Source organism: Narcine bancroftii, chromosome 14 (assembly GCF_036971445.1).
Source record: "Narcine bancroftii isolate sNarBan1 chromosome 14, sNarBan1.hap1, whole genome shotgun sequence".
Lineage (NCBI taxonomy): Eukaryota > Metazoa > Chordata > Chondrichthyes > Torpediniformes > Narcinidae > Narcine > Narcine bancroftii.
The window spans coordinates 56577961-56598811 of record NC_091482.1 but is presented as its reverse complement, the minus strand read 5'-3'; the positions used below and the strand labels follow the sequence as shown (position 1 = coordinate 56598811).

General features: G+C 41.9%; 1 protein-coding gene and 1 long non-coding RNA gene across 11 annotated transcripts in view; one reads left to right on the top strand and one right to left on the bottom strand.

Moving 5' to 3' along the window:
- Positions 1-250: 250 nt before the first annotated feature.
- Positions 251-12305, bottom strand: LOC138749464 (uncharacterized). The gene is made up of 4 exons (XR_011348667.1): positions 12108-12305; positions 9093-9206; positions 2413-2481; positions 251-1139 (listed from the first exon to the last, which is right to left on the bottom strand). It is a non-coding gene; the product is annotated as an uncharacterized lncRNA (long non-coding RNA).
- A 133-nt stretch (positions 12306-12438) lies between these two features.
- Positions 12439-20851, top strand: part of mef2aa (myocyte enhancer factor 2aa) — a 188326-nt gene continuing 179913 nt past the window's right edge. For 7 of the 10 annotated variants that reach the window (XM_069910347.1, XM_069910349.1, XM_069910340.1 and 4 more), the window contains exon 1: positions 12681-12776. The gene's annotated coding sequence lies outside the window, so the exon portion shown is untranslated. The other 3 variants (XM_069910354.1, XM_069910341.1, XM_069910345.1) reach the window with 3 other exon arrangements.

The window sequence follows — 20851 nt, the reverse complement described above, 5'->3', positions numbered from 1 at the left end:
GATGTTTCTTTCCAAAGAGGTCAATTTTAGTTTTAATTGGTTGAGCCACTAAGTATGATTTTAGACCAGAAAGGAAAAAAATGCCCAGCGCTGTGACTTGGAACATCTATTTCCAATTTCAACATATTTCGACTGAAGTTCGAGTGTGCCTTTATTTGTCATTTTAAAATTGCAATTAAAAAACAATGGTGCTACATTTAAATGACATGAGACTACACAAAACAGCATTTAACAACACAAAATAGCACGATTCTAAGCAAGACGAAGCTACATAAAGTGAAAAAAGAAACAGTGCAACAATACAGTGATTAACAAAAAACCAGACCATAGTCACAGTAGAAACAATCTATAATATAATAGACTTTAGATATCAAAGCCCTGTTAGCCTGAGTAAAAAAAAATGCCATCAGGAACGAAGAGCCCACTGTTGCGCCACCATCTTGGACCAGGCTTGCAGGAATTCAACTGGACTCCAGATTTTACAAGTCTGATGACTAAATGAAGAAACTGCCGCACAGCGGAGCCCAAACGCCTTGACGCCATCCGCCACAGGGCTCCGCGATCCAAGATGGCGCAACCTCCAGGACCCCCAAACCCAGGCACACGACACCGCTCCTCAGGACACCTTCTGCGGATCGCACCACAACGTTCCCGCCTCAGCAACGAGTGACGCCGAGGATTGGGGACCTCGTCCCCACTGCAGTCGGCTCTATCTTCACGGCGGTTGAGGCCACACAAATTCGCAGCTTCTTCTCGAAGGATTGTTGTTGCTTGGTAATTCCTATATTGCAGCTACTGTCTCATGGTGCTCTATCATCCATCCCTTTCCAATTCAAAATTGTGCACGGTGCCTTACTTTAACAGTCACAGTAGCACCAGGTCCGGAGTGGCCGCTGCGGGCTGCTACCGTGCCGCCATATTGGACCAAGTACAGTGGTAATGAATGAAAATCTCTCAGGTTTATGTAACAGCTCTTGATACTTAATATTTTGGTCCTGGTAACTCCAGGATACTCTGGGAACATTGAAAGCCCACATTCCCTCTCAACATTGTTGATCTTCAACACTCTCTGCAGTAAGTAGCCTGCCAGGTCACACAGCTGTTCAAACGAGGAGGAAATGAAGGTTCACTTTTTCTTTCTGGAAAACAGCAAATAGGCAACATTGCAGTCATTTTTATGGTGCCCACATCAAGTTCAAAAATAAAGAAACAGGGCAAATCCCAAGATTCTGATTGGTTAAATATATTTTGGTTAAGCACTCGATTTCGTGAAGGGAAAAGAGGAAAATTAGCAAGAAGTACGTTACAGTGGTTGGAAGGAAGACGTTACTTAATAATTTTGGGAATGTGATGTTGTGGTTCTGGGATGCCGGGAAAGATCTGGATGTTAAACTGTTTTGAACTCTGAAAATACAGGGGAAAGATGTGAATCAAAATGGGCATCAATTTTAGCAGAGCTGTTAGTGCAAGGAGTGTAAGGAGTTTACCATGTCTTCGGTGGGGGGGGAGGGTCCTCCAGGTGCTCCTGTTTCCTCCCACCCTTCAAAAATGTACAGGGTTTGCAGGTTAATTAGTGTATTGGTGAAGCATAGGCTTATGGGCCAGAAGGGCCTGTTGCTGTGCTGTATGACAAATCCAAAAAGTTGTGCAATGGAAAGATGGCGATTGGAGGGTGAAGTCCTGTAATATCGACTCTGGATGACAGTGGTTCTATTGTGGAGTGGAATTTATTGGAAACTGCTAAGTTCCTACCAGCAGATTGTGTTTTGTATCATCGGCCAAAGAATGAGCAAAGATGCACATAGAACACTACCGCACAGAAACAGGCCATTTCGCCCATCTAGTTCATGCCAATGGAGAAGGGAACATAAAAGAAAGTTGCTGGCGACCTGAGCGGGGTGTAAATGCCAGGGGATACCTATTTAGGTTAATAGTGTTTTTCGATGCAGTGAACCTCACAATGCAATGCAGAAAAGTGCTGGAGAAATCCAATAGATTATGCAGCATCCATAGAGAGTAAAAGGCCATCAACATTTTGGGATTAAGTCCCTTCATCAGGAGTGCCTGAATAAAAAATTTGTGGGGGGGGGGGAGTGTGGGGGAGAGGGAGCACAGGCTCATAGGTAAAAGGTGAATACCAGTGGGAGAGGAGAAGATGAAAAATGATGGGGGAGAGGGGAGAGGGCTAAGACAGAGAGAATGAAGGGAAGTGTGCGCTGTGATGCAGCAAACAACACAAAACTAGATAGGCTGTACAACAGGCTTTAATCAGCTTAAAGCAGAAAGCACTAGATACATGTATATCCTCCAGTTCCACGTGCCTGACTGGTTTAGTAAAGGGCTGGCTCGAGTCTTTACATGGGCTGCTGATTGACAGTCGGCAAGGTGGGGCCAGCCTCCCTGGTTACCTACCTGCGGGTACAATGGTTGTCCCCTGCAGTAGGCCAGTAGGAGTGTGGCTATGTCCCCACACTTGGAGAGCTGGAGACAAGAGCGATGAAAGAAAGGGAGACAAGGGGTGAGGGTTAATGGAGTTTGGAGAAGTTGTTACTGACTTACTTCACAATAATGACATCACTTAATAACACATTAACTGCATTTAAGTTTTTGAAACCAAGTGAATCGTCATTTTACTCTCTCTTATACATTTATCATGCTTTCCTTTTATTGTATCTTTGCTAAATGTCTCAACTATGTGGCTGTGAATTCCATATCTTAACTTCTTTCTGAGTGAATAAATTTTCTCTGAATTCCTACTAAATTCCTTTGTGATTGCCTTATCATCATGGTCTCTCGTTCTCTCCTCCAAATGCAAATAGCTTCTCCAAAACTTCTCAGTCGAAGATCTTTCAGAACTCAATGGGATTATTATTTAGGAATTTTGAAGTAAATCCAATTTATAAACGAGCTCCTCATCTCATTCCGTGAAGCCTTGTCCTTCACAGACATATTCCTCCCTTTGCCTTTCTATAAAGTGATCTCACATAATTTGAACATGAATAATAAGTCATTTTTCAGAGATAGATTTAGGCGATGAAATGTAAATCTTTGTTTCTAACATAATTGGCAAGTGTGCTAGGATAATATTTAATTATTATCTTCAAATTCCATCAAGTATATACAACAGTGAAAATATCACTGAGATAGAGTTAAACTATTACAGTCTAAAATTACAGTCTTCCTATCTGTTATTATTAATCATGTTTATGGCATCAAAATAATATAAAGTTTATTCTCTTCCAAGTAATAATAAAATTTGGCTAACCTATTGAGCGAATGCAAAATAATCTAGACAGCTGGCACATAAAGCCTGAAAACACATAGACACTGCATTCGATATCATGGAAACTGGATTGAGACTTGCAATTCACACTGAAGAAAAAATTACATTTTGGTGGTCTGTACAATTCCATGCTACGTTTTGTTAAATGGACTCTAAAATCTGGATGCTTATGAATCATGAAATATTTTGGAACCGTAGTGATAGCTCATTATTGCTGCCTCTAGTATTTGAAATAAGCATTGATTTATATTATACAGTAATGCATTATAAATCATTATTCCATTTTCACTTCCATTCTATAACTTCAAAATCAGATCCTGAAAACTGAATTCCCATTTTATTTTGGTGGTCCCTCAAAAAAAATCTAAAAATGATTTCTGAATGTTATACTTCGTGCTTATAACACCAATTGTAATGAGAAGCAGAAAAAACTTAGCAGGTCAGGAAAAGGAAAGAGTCAGGTCCTGGGTCCTTCATTTCTGTATTTATTTCTAATTTCCTGCGTCTGCCGTGGTATTATTTTCTTCCACTAATTGTAATTTGCAGTCTTATCCAGTGAATATTTATTCCCGATTTGCTTCAAATATCTGCTACATTACTGCTCTTCTTGTTTATGTACATATAATTAAAGTAAATAAAATAGCAGTTAAGTACTGCATGTTCAACTCTTCTTCAGTTCAGATTTCACATTCTGGATATGTTGAGCAGTGAAATAGCTAATATTGCAACTTCTGGTATGCCACAATTAAACAGAACCATTCTGTGAGCTTCCAAGGATGTTTACAAACTGAGAGCTTGTAATGAATTCCTGCTTTCACTCAGGAATGAAACTGAATTAAACCTGGATGCAAGTCAAAATATGATTCAGAAAGTGTTTAATTTGTCTAGTCCATAAACACACTATCTGTAATTAGTGTGGTATTTACGTTAGTGTAGTATAGGAGAGAACATTGGTCTGGGACTTTAATTCAGAAATTTTAGTTCAGTAGAAAAGGCTCAGTTTAATCCCTACCAAATCCCCATCCTTGCTTAGCAATTAGTTCATTTAAAAACCACAGTTTCCTCAACTCTTTTAAATCAATCCTGAAACACAGAACAGTTTAGTAATTATGTGAGTGAGTGTTAAGAATTGGATAGAAAATGTAGAAGAATCAAAAACAAAAACTGTCAATGCTCCAGCCAAACGGCTTATTTCTCAGTTTCCTTCGTGTATTTGTTTTTCGATAAGTATGAAGTGTAAATGTCTCTTTGTAAAGAATTGATCATTACAAATTGAATTTGAAAAACTACTCACATATAAGATTTCACTTAACTCTAACATGACATAAAAAATAGCAAGCAAGTACTTTTCTTTGTTACAACAGCTCGCATGTGAACTTAAGGACCACAAAACACTAATTCAGAGCTGTTACCAGGCCTCTGAAGTCAAGCCAAAGGGCAAATTCAAAAGTGAAAAATTGAAAACACATATTGCGAAGAGCTTCTTCGCACAAAGAGTGATGTGTTTGGTATAATCTGCAGGGCAGAGTGTAATGGAAAAAGCTCTGAGGACATTTAAACTGCAGCCAGATCCTATAATGGTTGAGTTGATCTTCAATGGGCCAAAAGAGCTTTACTTACCCTAACTGATGACTTGGAGTTCACAAGAACTTTTAATTTCAGTGATCTAATTTATTGAAATTCATGAAGTGTTACTGTAGGCTTTTACTGTACGCTGATCTTATGACAAATACCAACATAGTCGAACACCCCATGTGATCTTAGGCATCATGAAGAGTGAATAGTTGTTCAGCATTTTGTTGATTAATTTGTTTCCAGCAAACAAATCCAAGGCTGTTTCAAATCTGTCTGGTAAATTAAAACTTACAACCATCTCTATCAATTCATTCTGTGCGCACGCTTAAACAAAGTGAGTGAACAATATCACAATTCAAAACATCAGTGGGATTTTTGTCGGCTGGTGAATGACAATTCTGAAGAGACTGCTGGCCGTCAACTAGTGCAGCGTGAGTATGTTGCAGAGTGGTATCTTCATCAGTTCAAAAGCTCTGTCGCTGGATTTAATTTGGAGTTCAGGAGTGGAGTCCAATCTTGCTAGGATTCCTAAGATGAGTAGAATCAGTGACCCTATTTACTTGAATGGGGATTCTTGGACTGTCCAATAGGGGTGGTAGGTTTTTATTAATTTTTAATTAAATGTTTAAATTTAGACAGCATGGTAACAGGCCCTTTTGGCCCATGAGCCCGTCCTGCCCAATTACACCCAACTATATGGTTTTTAAGAGTGGGAGAAAACCGGAGCACCCGGAAGACACAGGGAAAACATACAAACTCCTTACAGACAGCAAAACCAGAGTCGCTGGCGCTATAACAGTGTTGGTAACCGAACGCCATGGTTAATTCAGCATAATTTTTTAACAATTTCCAAGTACTTAATTTGTTTTCAAATAATATTTGAAAAACTTTTCAAAAATGTAAAAATGTTCATCATTTTAATAGTTTTCAATGTCAGACATATCAAAACTGTTAAAAAAAATCCTCAGTGTGCCTGCAGCCAGAATTCCAGTTCCAATATTAGCCTCTGTTGAAGCCCATTAGGCAATTTGGGGATGGTCCAAGGGACCTAATTGCCACCTAGTCTTTGTTGAGGGTGGACAAATTTGGCTCTCACATATGGGCCAATTGTAGTTGGGTGGATGGGGACCATGGTGAGAAGGCTGGGACAAGGAAAATCCAGAGGGAAACACAAAAGTCTGCAGACGTTGTGATTGTAGTAAAAACACATGGAAATGCTGGAGGATCTCAACCGGTCTCGCAGCATCCATATTACTGACGTTTCCGGCCAGAGTCCTTCTTCTTCAAGCTAAAAACAGGAAGGCATCTGAATAAAGACTGAAGAATGCCAAAGGATGGAGTCCGGACCATCAGCCAAAAAGTGTTAATTGGATATGAAATAATTTTGGTTCTGTGAAAGGAGGCATTGGGAAAAAGGAAAGGGGGGGGAGAGAGAGAGAATTATACAGACTGAAAAACAGAGCTGGGACGGAGGACGGTGGGGGGGGGGTGTTAACAGAAAGTGAAGAAGGCGATGTTAATGCCATCCAGTTGGAGGGTGTCCAGACAAAAGCTGAGGTGTTGTTCCTCCAATTTTCTGGTGGTCTCGGTCTCACAGGGCATGAGACAAACACGTCAGCAAGGGCGTGCGACGGAGAATTGAAGTGGGTATCCACTATTGCAGTGGACGGAGTCAAGGAAAATGCAGCTCATGGTTGTAAACGTACTTCCAAACATTGATTTTCTGATTATCTTAAGTAACAGAGCTTGACTCAACTGTGATGGTATCATGCCCCAGACTGAAATCTGATTATTCCTTCCACCTCCTGAATCACACAATCATTCATTGTGGTTCTATGACAGAACAATATTTTGGTTTCAACTACCCCTATGACATTTTCCCGTCATTTTGCTGTCTTATTCTGACTCCCCCGCTTGTTGTTTCTAAAATCCTCAGCCATTACTCCCCAGCTTCTTCTCAATTTCTCCACTGAGAAAATATACCTTTCTCCCAATCTCTCTATAATGATTTGTTCTTAATTATTTTAATCTCTTTTACAATTCATCATTCATTTCCCCTTTTATTCTATGCTTTCCGAATATTTTTGCCCAATAAAATCTCATTATATATCAATTAAAAATTGACCATTTCCTCATATCCTTTGATGCAAATCTTTCTATCCCCTCCTAATTTCATCCCTGGAAAGGATAATCCAACCACACAATTTCCCTTTAAAAGAACAACCTGCTACATTTTGACCTCTCATTTGTTACAACATTTTGGCTATCAGTCTCTACACAATCACTTTTAAAATCAGAATTCAATGTCATGAACAAGTTAAGAAATCCGGTGTTTTGCGGCAGCGTCGTAGGGCAAACGTTCATATTAAACCATCTTACAACGTTACTATAAAAAATGAAAATAACAGTGCACGAAAAGTAAGGCAGTGTCTTTGGATCATTGACCATTCAGGAAGCTGTGCCGCTGAGAGCTTGTCTTTAGGCTCCTGTACCTTTTTCCCGATGGTAGCAGAGTGGAGAGGGTGTGGCCTGGGTGGTGGGAGTCTTTAAGGATGGAGGCTGGCTTTTCAAGTCACCACTTTATGTGGATGACATTGATGGAGTGAAGTCTGGTGCCTGTGATGCCGCAGGCCGAGTTAACAACCCTCTGGAGTTTGTTCCTGTCTTGAGAGTTGGCGTCTCCATACCAGGCAGTGATGCAACTGGCCAGAATGCTCTCTGTAGAAGTCTATGAGAGTTTTCAGTGACATACCGAATCTCCTCAGACACCTCACAAAGTAGAGCTGCTGGTGAGCCTTCTTTGTGACTGCATCAACGAGGAGGCTCCAGGACAGATCCTCAGAGGTGTTGACACCCCAAGAATTTGAAGTTTTTGAACCACTCCACTGCTGAGCCCTCGATGAGGACTGGGTCGTGGCCAGTGAAATATCTTTAGTCTACTTGAGTTTTCTTCCATAACCAGTTGTTCACTAGGCTAAAGAACATAAATCTTCATGATCAAATCCGAGCACCCAAACAGAATTATCATGAAGAGAAGGTCAATTTCACTCATCATTCTTGCAAATCCATCTTTGCCATTCAATCCATTGGCTTTCCTCTACTTTTCCTTGGCCACCAAATTATATGTTAATCGCACAATAACCTTTTTTGTTACACAATTTTCTAATTTTTCAATTATCTTTGATCATGTTCACTTAGGGCTCAACTTGTACATGACTGAAGTTCTGCCTTTTTATCTCTCTAGATCACCCAAGCACCCCTTCTCCCAGCTGCCTTTGTAGTGGCTATTTTATTTTCATTTACCTCTCTCCTTCCTTTCAGAACAACAGACATTATACACCTCATCTCAAAGGTCACGTTGAACACTTGCCTCTGTGAACAACTTTTAGAAACATCTTTCCTTTCAAAATCCTTGAAGATTTAAAACATTTCAACTCTTTACCCTTCTTTGTCATCAATTAACATTTACAAGGTTCAGGCTAGTTTTCCCCATCAGTCAAAATAATAAAATTCAATTCCTTCTTTGCAGTTTGACAATATTCATTCAATATTTTTTAAATGTCTGCCTGAGACTGTCTAACATAACATTCCAATAATTAGCATGGTCGGTGTAGCGGCTAGCTCAAAGCCTTTACAGCGCCAGTAATCGGGACTGGTCTTGGGTTCAAATCCCACTCTGTCTGTGAGGAGTTTGTACGTTCTCCCCGTGTCTGCATGGATTTTCTCCAGGGCCTCCAGTTGTTCTCCCATCCTTCAAAAATGTAGGTTAATGTAAGTGTAAACATAGGTGTAGGTTAATGGAGTAGATAAATCGGGCAGCATGGACTCGTAGGGCCGAATTGACCTGCTACAGTGCTATGTGTCTAAATTTAAAAAAAAGACTTGCTCTGAAGTCCATATTACTGTTGCTTCCAAAGTCTCAAGAAACTAAATTTGTTCTCATGACTCTGGGCTCTGTAGTGGCAATTGCGGACATGGAGCCAGTGCCTACAGGTACACTGACATCCTTATTTCCATCCTTCCACCACACCAGATACTTTACAACTTGTTCAGATGAAGGGTTTCAGACCTGAAACGTTGACCTATTCCCTTTCCAGCGATGAAGGGCTCAATCCCAAAACACTGGTTAGGCATCTTTATCTTTGCTATATAAAGGACACTGCTTAACCTGCCGGATTTCTCCAGCATTGTGTTTTTACTCCAACCATGGTGTCTTCAGAGTTACATGTTTTACCTCCCTTTCCTGAGATGCTCCCCATCCTGCTGAGTATTTCCAGAATTTTTGATTTTTGTTTCAGATTTCCAGCATCTGCCCTTTTTTCCAGCATTTAATTAACTGAATTTCCTCCTGTCAAATATCAGAAATATCAAAATCACTATCTTTTATAGCCTTAATCCAACCACTTAAAGATTCTTTTGTTGTCATGTAATGAAACACATGAAATTTCACCCAAAACTTGCTTTTGTCTGTTAGATTCGTCTTCAGCAGGAATTGTTGGGCACCCCTTACAGAGAATGAGAATCAAAATAGAGTCGTTTCCCCCCCCCCCCCCCCACAACCTCGAGTCACTCAATATCCGTGGATTCACCTCCAGCGCACCCACAGACTTCAGTCCAAGCCATCAACAACTCGGGCTCCACCAACGTGATCAGGAAGTTTTTTTTTTGTTATTTACGGAGTAGGAGCTTCTTAAATTATTTAGTGTTGAAGCTTCCCCAGGATTTAGATTTTAACCTTATTTGGGAAGAATATAATTTTAAATCTACTCATAAAGGATTGCTTTCTGCCCTTTATGAACTACTTTTAAGAACTAGGGATAGTTCCCTGGGTGGTATTAAGAAATTACAGGAACAAGATTTTCGAAAACCATTTGCCCAAACTACATTGGATTCTAATTTGAAACGTGTTCTCTCATCCTGAATTTAAAGTAGTCAATCGAGCACACTTTTCTAAGGCTCATTTAGTTAAATTTTATCCTAATCTTTCCTCTAGATGTGATAAATGCATAACCGCTATTGTATCATATGTTTTGGCTCTGTCTTTCTCTCTTTTTCATCTTTGGCAAGGGGTATTTTGAACCGCACATTAATACTTAATATTAATTTGACTCCTGGCCCTTTTGTTGCTATTTTTGGAGTGAGTGGACCAATGAATTTAATACTGACTTTTTTTACAAGCCCATGTAGTGGCTTTTGCTTCCCTTGTTGCCTGAAGGACCATTTTGCTGACATGGAGAGATGCTGCCCCTCCCACTCATATTCAGTGATTGTCAGATACGTTGACATGTCCGTCTCTAGAAAAAAATTAGGTGTTCTACTACAGCAATGGATCTTAACTTTCTTTCTCTTGGGGTCCTTTTCTTAATTACTTTGCAAGTTCCGCACCCTCTTCTGAACACAGTCTCAGTTTGAACCAATCTGCTTGAGCCTTCAGAGCCATACACAATAACATAGAAACAGATTCTAACGACCCCTTCATGGGTCCTTCATACTCGAAGCATCAAGTAACCATATCCACTAACCTACAAGCCTGTAAACTATGTCCCATGAGCCCAAAATGTTTCCAACCCTACACCATCAATTACTGACCACTCTCTTAAAAAACAAACTTTATTCACACATAAATTATTTACAAGAATGAAACTGTTCAAAGTCTTTTCAGGGTAAAATCACAGGTATGCAGGGGAAAACGCTGGAGGGTCTTGCAGCGCCAAAAGAGGTAAAGATAGACAACTGATATTTTGGGCCTGAGCCCTTCTTCATGGTATGTCTTTTCACTCCCCTAAGTGTCCTATCTATAGATTTCTATCAATGTACATCTGTACATTCTTTCTCGGTTGATCATTTATTAACCAAAAATAACTTTATTCATGATCAATTATTTACAAGAGGAAAACCATTCAAAGTGCAAGGTTCATTTTATTACCATGTAATACATTAAAAATGTAACATACATGATATACATTAACTTTTGCTACATTTTCAGCACTGCACATTTTTAACATTAATTTTCTATTTACACTAATGCCACCACTGTGGCACCTTCTCTGTGGTTTGAAGGGGGGGGAGGGGGGGAGGTTCCCTGCTTAACATAGCCAACATCCTCCCATTAACAACTATAACTAGGCCCATCACCTTTCGACATGGCTGAACCCTGCCACCATCCATTTCTGTAAACTCAAGGCTTTTTGACACCAACATTGTTCATCCTTCTGTGTTTGCTCCTCACTCCAATGTAAGGTTGCTTTTCTATGTAAATTTGTATCTCTCTCATCTGCTTCAAATCCTCTACTTGCCCCCATCAGGACACCCGATTTCGTCACTCCTTGTATATCAGTCCTTCTTCTTATCAACTTTACTTATGTTCCAGAGATCTCTTCCTAAACTCATTGAATCTGAGTTTATTTTTAAGATCCTCCTTAAAATCTACCACCTGGTCAAGCGTTTTGATCACCCACGGAGCATGCTTCTGTGCACTGAGGTCTAATATGAATGCATTTTAAAGACGCTGTCTCTCAAACATCATCCAGATTGCATTTTGTTTTCCCTAACTTAACCTGAGATTAACAATGTTGTAATGGTATTCCACAATTTTCTTTTGTCGACTTTAGACTGTACTCGTTGGGAGTACAGGATGGGGGGAGCTCAGAAGCAATTCAAATGGACAGTGGCAAGATTTCCCATGGTAGGGGAGGCTAGCACAAAAGGGCACAACTTCAGGGCAAAAGGGCATCACTTTAAAAGAGAGACACGGAAAAAGTTTCTTTGGAGGGTCGTGAGTCTGTTGATCTTGTTGCCACGGCAGCAGCCGTGGAAGCGGCGGTCGTTGGGGCGCGTTGACCAGTACTTTAATTCGACAGGGTACCCAAGTTCAACAGGGCGAAGTGCCAGGGAGCTCATGATGAGAATGGCAGGCCAGCCAACTTCTGCTCCTGGCTCTCCAGCAACTTAACTGGCCCAGAAGGCACCACATCCACTGCACCTTTTGCTGCAGTGGAAAAGTGGGGATGGGGGGGATACTTTAATGCAAAAAAAGCTTCTTATTTGAGGCCATTCCTCATGAGTCAGGATGCTGACCTACTAATACGAGGTCCAATCCTGCTTGACCAATAATTAGGTCAGGCTGAAGTGGACGCACTAGTGGAAACTCTCATTGCCACATTAAGAAGGGGGGGGGGGGAGAGAGAGAAATATTAAGACTGTTGGGCAGAAGTAAATAAGGAATCAGTGAGACAGCCTCCCACCCCACCCTCTTCCTGAGACGGGCTCCAGCCCCGCCTCCGACTCCTGAGCCCATTGGTTCCTTTAATCCATTGACAGGCAGAGCCCGCCAGTGATTGGTCCGGCCGCCCGTCCGTCAGGGTGACCATGACGCCAATCGCGGGGGGGAAGATGTCATGTATTTTTTTTCAACGCTAAAGTAGCGACGGGAACGATGAAGGCGCCCCTTGATTATCTCCTCGGCCTCAGCCGTCCCGTGTGGCCGCACAGCGGAGACCCCCCCCCCCCTCCTCCCGCCCGCCCCGCGTCCCGCGGCGCAAAGCGTCTGACGTCCGAGTCGAGGGGGAGGAAAAAAAAGTGCCGGGCCGCCCTTGCGCGGTGCTCCGCCTCTGGAGAGAAAGTAGATCCAGCGCTTCAACCGAGCCGGAGCCGCCGGCCGGCCCCCACGAACCAGGGCTTCCGGGGGCCACGCCGCCGCCCACGCCACGGGCGCATTCAGTCCCGAGGGCGAGCTGGAACGGAGGGTCGTTTCGGGGCGTTTCCCTGTGGCGGCGGAAGGAGGGCGAAGCGCCCGCGGTTGTCAGAGAAGGGGCAGGTCTCTGTGTGTGTGTGTGTGTGGGGGAGACTAAAAATAGCAACATTGTATCTTTTTTATACAATTATTCATTTCGCGGGCTGATACAGTATCCTCTGACTGGTGAGTAAAAATAGCAACATTTCTGCTCCCCCCCCCCCCTCCCCCCCAGCCCCAGCCACCCAAATGTACCTGCTTGGCAGAGAAATTGGAGCCTTTTCTGCCCCAGAGTCATGACAGGCATCAGAGCTTGGGGAAGCTGACTCTATGTAGCAATAACCCCCCCCCCCCCCACCAGACCTCTTGGAGAGAGTGGGGGGCAGAGGGGAGAGAAAAGGCTCCCCATTCCCCCCCCCCCCCCCCCCCTCTCCTTGGCATCATTCTCGAGGTGATGTGACAGCGGGAATGAGTTCTGCTCTGTCATTAACCCGGAAATATTCTGCCTTCTTCTTCTTCTTTGCTCTCTCTCTCTCTCTCTCTCCCCCATCCCACTCTTGAAGGATTCTCTCTCTCTGACAGTTGAGGAGAAAGTGATGGTGCGCGGCGAGGTGTAAAAAAAGTTTGGAACAGGATTGTTCAAAGAGGGCAGGAATCAGTAAGTTCAACCAAACTAATTGTGTTTTAAAATTATGGGGTGGGTGGGGGGGGCTTTATATTCTTACAATTTGGGGGGGGGGGATTGTGCGAATCTCTTTCATATTCCCCCTCCCTACCTCCATGGTCGATGAATGGACAAAATCCCCCCCCCTGCTGTCTTCAGGGAGAGGCGAAAAGTGCCCCTGTTGCGAAGTGATCCAACGCAGCTTCCAAAACATTCAGTTACGCGTGCTGGCTGAAAGCATTAATTCTCAGCACAGCCTCTTCAATCCCCACATCGCTTGGTTGTAATTGGGCAGCGAGACGAGTGTTCTCTGTAACTTCATAGCTTTGACAGATCAGCTGAATCGTCAGTGTAGCGAAGTTCTCATAACCAGTCGCTTGTTGATATTTCTTTTGTTGTTGTTGTTGCCACTGATTCCTCACCCTTTCTCCCTTCCTCTCCCCCCCCTCTCCCCCCTCTCCCCCCTCTCCCTCTCTCCCCCTCTCCCTCTCTCCCCCTCTCCCCCCTCTCCCTCTCTCCCTCTCTCCCTCTCTCCCTCTCTCCCTCTCTCCCTCTCTCCCTCTCTCCCTCTCTCCCCTCTCCTCTCCCTCTCTCCCCTCTCCCTCTCTCACCCCTCTCCCTCTCTCCCTCTCTCCCTCTCTCCCTCTCTCCCTCTCTCCCTCTCCCTCTCCCTCTCCCTCTCACCTCTCTCCCTCTCCCTCTCTCTCCCTCTCTCCCCTCTCTCCTCCCCTCTCTCCCCTCTCTCCCTCTCCCCTCTCTCCCCTCTCCCTCTCTCCCCTCTCCCTCTCTCCCCTCTCCCTCTCTCCCTCTCTCCCTCTCTCCCCTCTCCCTCTCTCCCACTCTCCCTCTCTTCCCCTCTCCCTCTCTCCCCTCTCCCTCTCTCCCCCTCTCCCTCTCTCCTCTCTCCCCTCTCTCCTCTCTCCCCTCTCCCTCTCTCCCCTCTCCCTCTCTCCTCTCTCCCTCTCCCTCTCTCCCTCTCTCTCCTCTCTCCCTCTCCCTCTCTCCCTCTCCCTCTCTCCCCTCTCCCCTCTCCCCTCTCCCCTCTCCCCTCTCCCCTCTCCCCTCTCTCCCCCTCCCTCTCTCCCTCTCTCCCTCTCCCCTCTCTCCCCTCTCTCCCCCCTCTCCCCTCTCCCCCTCTCCCCTCTCTCCCCTCTCTCCCCCTCTCTCCCCCCTCTCCCCCTCTCCCCCTCTCCCCCTCTCCCTCTCCCCCTCTCCCCCCCTCTCCCCCCTCTCCCCCCTCTCCCCCCTCTCCCCCTCTCCCCCCTCTCCCCCTCCCCTCTCCCCCTCTCTCAATGGAACAACCTTCTGAACCTCTTTGCCTTTAATCCCACAAGCCCTTTTGTATATTCCGGACTGTCAAGTGTTTATTTTGGCGTGAAATTCGCGCATACTTCTGCAATCGTCCCTCCTTCGATCTCTCAATGCAGCTTTAAATAAAGCTATAATCGATCTGAACTTTTTTTTAAAAAAAAGGGACTGGCTGAAGATTGTTTTGTTGGGTATTGCTTGTTCAAGGTCACGTTTGCTACATGAGGTACCACCGATTTGTTTTGTCACTTGTAAAGTAATATTTGTCAACCTGGTGATCAAAGTTGGTAAGAGCTCTTTAGCACTTAATGGGCGAACTGGGCATTAAATTACAGTGGAAACCTCTAAATCTCAAATTGTATATGTATGGGCAGACGTTGTGTTAACATTTTTATGCATTACCCAGACTGGCATTTCCTGACCTGCTGTAAAATACATTGCAATAAATGGCTTTGATGTATGAGCTGCAACGTGGAGAATTCAGAAGTACCTTGTCTTTTCAGGCTGATATGGCCACAGATTGTGAATTAAGTGCTCCTGAAGGCATGAAGAATGTGGCTTGTTTCTTGTACGTTCGAGTCGTGTTTGCACTCACTTGAAATATATCCCGAATGATATTGTTTCTTCTAAAAAAGAAGTGTGTTCTGGTGATGTGCGGATCAATGAAAGGATTCTGTAAGCCTAAGGATTTGATCAGCGTGGCTTGGTACAATAAATTGCACAGACATCCTGTCATGTAACAAGAAATTGGGTTGGAGACTTGAAGCAAAAATAACAATTTGAAATATGAAATACCAAGCGGTAATTTTTTGTGATTTTTTTTTTGTTCAAGGAAAGTCACAATATATAAAGGGTAATGTCATTATTAGAATAGCACATTAAGCCCAAGATTGAAAGTCTTCCATGGAATCTATCTGCCAAAAGTGGGTTGTACTGCAGTGGTATAAACAATTTAAACTAAAAATTTAAAGATGCTGAGTTTTAAGATTTCTTCATAAATTGAATTTTCACAAGTCGATCAAAGTTTTTGTTGATCGATTCTGAATTGCCGTGATGACAGTTGGACCTTCTCCTGAAGATTGTGAATCACGACAGTGGATTTGGTGAACTGCAATATTTATCTAGCATTTTCTTTGGATGCTCATTGGGTTGTGAAAGCTGGAGAAAATCCTGATGTGACAGGTGGTACAGAAATGTAAATTTATTCTCAACTTGATATTTAAGAATTAAAGATTTGAACTTGGAAGCAGCTTCTTAAAAAAAAAAGAAATTATTCTAACTGGATGTGCTCAGGAAATTGAAGATGTAAATTAGTAATTTTACGAGACGGTGAAATCTTAGTGAGTCGATGTTTGCATCATGTTGAAGATTCAATTATTTTAAGTAGTATAATGATTTTCTGGAAAGTTTAAAATCAATATCAAAGTTTAAAATCAATATCAAAATGTTGAAATAAGCATTTCTTATGCTTTTCAAGCCAACTCAAAATGTGGCCTCTGTATTAAATATATGGTCATAATACCCAATGGAACACCATCGGTATAGGGGAAGTTCATATAGTTGAAACACAGCATGTGTCTTTTATTGCACATTTTGGCAGTAGATTTAAGATTCTGCACCTGCATCTCAGGTTTCTGAATTATACATTGTGGTGAGATTTGTAGCTGCCAAATCCTGTCAGAATTCAGGCTGTTATCAATGACAAAATGATACTGACAAAAAAAAAAGCTTTACTTTGGCTCCTATTTTCTGTAATAAGACTCAGTGCAAAATAAAATGGCTGTAAAACATTGTGAGGTTACTTCAAGTATGCATTTACTTTTGTGGTTGATGGAAGGTTCACGTAGTTGTAGCCTGAATATGAAGGTTTCGCAATAAATTTCTTGAAAGTATTTGTGTTTGCTTTAATGAATGCATAAATGTTTAGCCCTCATACCTTCTCTCATATCTTGAGTAACATGGAAGATTGAGGCTCCAGGCCAGCTTCTTCATTTGTTTTGTTGAACTGCAAGGTTAAATCTTTAGAAATCTATGTGAAATGTGAACAGGGATGAAAATATAACATTGCAAGGAAGCCTTTATTACCTAACTGTTCCAATCGAGTCTGATTCCAGCCAGGACCTCTGCCACCCAGTGTTGCGGAATAATATCTTTGAGACAGAATTTAATTGAAAAGAGAAGGAAATAATATATTTTCTTTGTCTTCAGAGAGCAAGCTTGTTCCGCAACCAAAATGAAGTGATGGGAGGAAATGGGAAAGGGAAGGACTAATTAAGGAATGGGTAGCAAAAATTAGCTCAAGGATAAAGAATGGTTGTGCCAGACAATGAAAGGAGGGCTTTCATGTTTGTTTTCCTAAAATGTATATGTTGCGGTGAGGAGTTTTGTTCTTTAATAGTATTTGTAGAAATATATTGGTAATGATACCCAAATTCTTTCCAGTTCTCATTTTTTTAACATTGTCAAGGCTTGACCAACATAAAATTACTTGAAGTTAAAATGCAAGTTTGTGGAATGGGATTGTCACTTGGATCACTTTGCTTAATCTTCCTAAAATGTACGGAATTGGGGAGAAATTTTAATTGTAATCACCACACTCTAAAGTTGTTCCAATGCAATTTGTGTGTGATGCCTTTAAAATTGCAGTCTCATGTTGTTTCTCCAATACTCGTGTCAGACTGCAAATGTTAAGTGTTAAGTAATTTATAACTACTTCCAACCCAACTTTGAAAGAACAACGCTTTGTGGTTATTATCTCAAGTGTGTTTGTATTGTTTAAGCAGATAATTTGTCCAGGATTTGTGTTCCTGAGGGTGATTTTTTTTTTTGTGTCTTCTCTCTCAAACATACTTAACTAGATAAATGACTAATCTGTGATTTCGAATTCAGAGTGCAAATGCTAGAATTTACAGTTGAAGTGGTTGTAATTGCAAATTTCTAAGAAGGTCGTAAAAAGATCAGATTACTTTTTAAATACACATTTTAAAATTATCTGGTGTCTAAACAATTATTTATCCCTCTGTGCAGTAATAGATAAACACTTAGAGCAATGCAAACTTATTTTCATAAATTTTCCACTGTGCATCTTTGGTACCTTGGCCCAGGTTACTTCTCAGTTGCTGAGGTTGGGGGGTGGGGGGAGAAAATAGTCCATTGGCTCAATTAATCTTTATTGGAGATTCCTGTGTTCAATTGACTGCAGCTTTAGCCTAAATAACTGGTACATCATTAGTTGTGATCTTCTCGTCATGTGACGGGGGGGGGGTGGGGTGGGGGGGGGGTTGGGTTGTGTTGGAAGGATGAAGGTCAAAATGGCCAGTGGTACTGGATCCAAAGTTGGGATCACATGTGAATGAAGTGCTTTTATGAGCTGACAAGCAGATGATTTTATTGGAAAAAATGTTATTGTGTTGTGTGGATGCTTTTGTAAATATGTTTATGTATCGTGCTTGAAATCCTATTGAATAATATTGACTTCAAAGTGCAAGAAAGATCAATAGGTTTCAATGCCACACTTCTGCATTGTTTCATTCAATTGTGTGTACCCATTTCGCCTACCTCCACAGGTTGTGAATAGGTATTATTCTGTATATTTACAAACATATGATTAGAATGTGGTCAAGTTACATTATTGTTATTTCAATAAATAACTTGTAACAGATAGGATTACTGTAAGTTATGATAACTTTCCACAACTCCCCTAATATTTTTGAAAAAGATGTGGGTAATTTTTTTGGGCTACAAAAATATTATATAATTGCCAGTTCTTTCTGATCAAGTCTTGTTTGGAGAAAATTTGAATAGACAACACAATGATGGAAATAAAATTGCAATAGATTTTTTTCCCCTCCAAAAGGAGCTATAGTCTGTGATCAGTACTGCTAAACAAGGTTAGGGGGAAGGATTCCATCAATCATTCCCGTCAGGCTATTTTACTTTTATCTCGATACATTTAACTTAAAACTTATAATGTGTGTATTTTGTTGAAGAATGCAGTCCGAATGATGACACAAAGGCCCAGTCAGTAAAAAGTTTGATTCTGACTTGTAGTGTTGACTTTGTGGGGTTTGAATGCTCTCCTGATGACCATGCGAGTTTCCTCCCACTCTCAAAAGGTAGGTTGGTTAAATGGCCAAAGTAAATTATTTCTCGTCTGTCTGCGAGTGATAGAATTGGGGAAATTAATAGGATAAATCAGTGGTGGAATGAGATTACTCTGAGTTGGCAGAGCCGCTATGGGCTGTCCTGCCACCTTCGTCATTTGTAAATGTGGAAATGCGTATACATTGAGATGCCAGCAAGCCAGGCTATGCTTACCCGTGCTTTGAGTTTACGACCACTCTTCCCAACCCACCTACTAGCCTATTTCCCTGGCTGCATGGCTGGAGCAGCGGTAGGTAAGCAGCAACTAAGCTTCAGATGGTGAATTCTTGGCCTCTTGACTGGTCAAGCTATGAAAGGCCTTTTCAACTCTTTAAAAAAAAAAAAAAAAAAAAAAAAATTGTCTCAAATAATCATAACATAACATAACAATTACAGCACGGAAACAGGCCATTAGGCCCTTCTAGTCCGCACCGAATGATTCATTTAAAATGATTGAAATATATTTAAAGAAGTTGAACATTTTGAAAACATAACATTTAGAAGTAAATTGGAAGTGCTTATCTGATGTAAAAATAATTAAAGTCTTCAGACTGATTAGCATGAATTTTAGCAGGGACCTTGAGAGAAATGACTGTAATGTACACAAAAATGTACATGTGCATGGCAGGGCATAAATAGGAGTGTACATCCATTTTCCCCATTCAGACTCTGGAGTTCAGGAACTATTTGTTTTCCTTACTGACCTGAAGGTTCTAATGCCCCCTGTTACTGCCCCTTTGGCTTTGCATCAAATATAGCTGGCATCTGGAGTGTGGATCACCAGCCTTATTTTTAAAAAAAGGTGCTTTTGAAAAAGTAATGCTAATGTTTTAAATTTGCCTCAGATGAAAATGCTTTATATGCTTCTATTCTTGCTAAATTGATTTTTAATTTTGTTTTAGTTACAGGTTTTTCAACTGTTTAGAGACACGGTAACACCTCATGGCAACTCTTCATCAGTAGGCCATCTTGGCTGTCTTAATTTCCCCTTCACGCCTTACTGCTTGTGGCTTGCGGGTCATTCCGCCTCATGGAATGGTCGTGGTGGTAGAAGCTTGGGAGCTGCATGGCTGCGGACCCCGCCCCCCTCCCCCCCCACCCCCCCAGCCCAAGGATCCTGCAAATGGCAGACACAAAGTCTGGATTGGGTTCAGCACAAATTGGCTTCTTTATATTATAATAATAATCAGACAAGCTATTCACTTTTTCAATTCAACTCCAGGGCAGCACGGTTAACATAGTGGTCAGTGCATTGCTGTTACAGTGCCAGCGACCCCAGTTTGAATCTGGCACTGTCTGTAAGGAGTTTGTGCATTCTCCCCGTGTCTAAGTGGGTTTTCTCCGGGTGCTCCAGTTTTCTCCAACCTTCAAAATGTTCTGGGGTCGTAGGTCAATTGAGTACAATTGTATGGCATGGGGTCGTGGGCTGAAAGGGCCTGTTACCATGCTGTATGTCCAAAATTTTTAAAAAAATGAGATTGTCCTATATTCCCTAGATGTGGCTAGCTTAAAGCTGAGGAGGTCAAGTAGAAAGACTCTTTGGTCTCATCTCCAAATGATCTGGAAATTCAGAGATGGGAAGGTCGCACACTGAGCTCCATTCTCCATTCTCCATGCAGGCTAATGTACCTAGTGATTTAATCTCCCTGGAGGGTTTCTATTGACAGCCTGGGTTATCTTTATGCTGTAGGAACTGGTGAAGATTTATTAAACAATTATTTCTTTATCCTTCACCTGGCAGCTAGCTTTATCTAGTCTGCTCCCAGTAGTGGAAATGTAGATGCACATTAACCCACAAGTTTCTCCATTATAATGGAAACAAATGTTGGTAGATGGTTAAAGAATTTCAGCTACTGATGTATTTCAGGAGGTGTCCATGATGTTGACCAATTTTTATGCACAGACATTCAGGTGTTTTGATGTGATTCACCCTGACACAGTGTGTGTACAGTAATGTGTAAGAATTTTTTGCCTCTTGGGCTGTTGACACAATAAACTTTATTGAAATTACCAAGATGCTTGAACTATTTATGATTAATTGTTAACAGAACCCAATTTCCTCACTGGGGCCAGGGAGCAGGTGCATCCAAGCTTAACATTCCCTAGAATATTGATTGGTGACTTGTGTCATCCAGTTGGCTTTGAC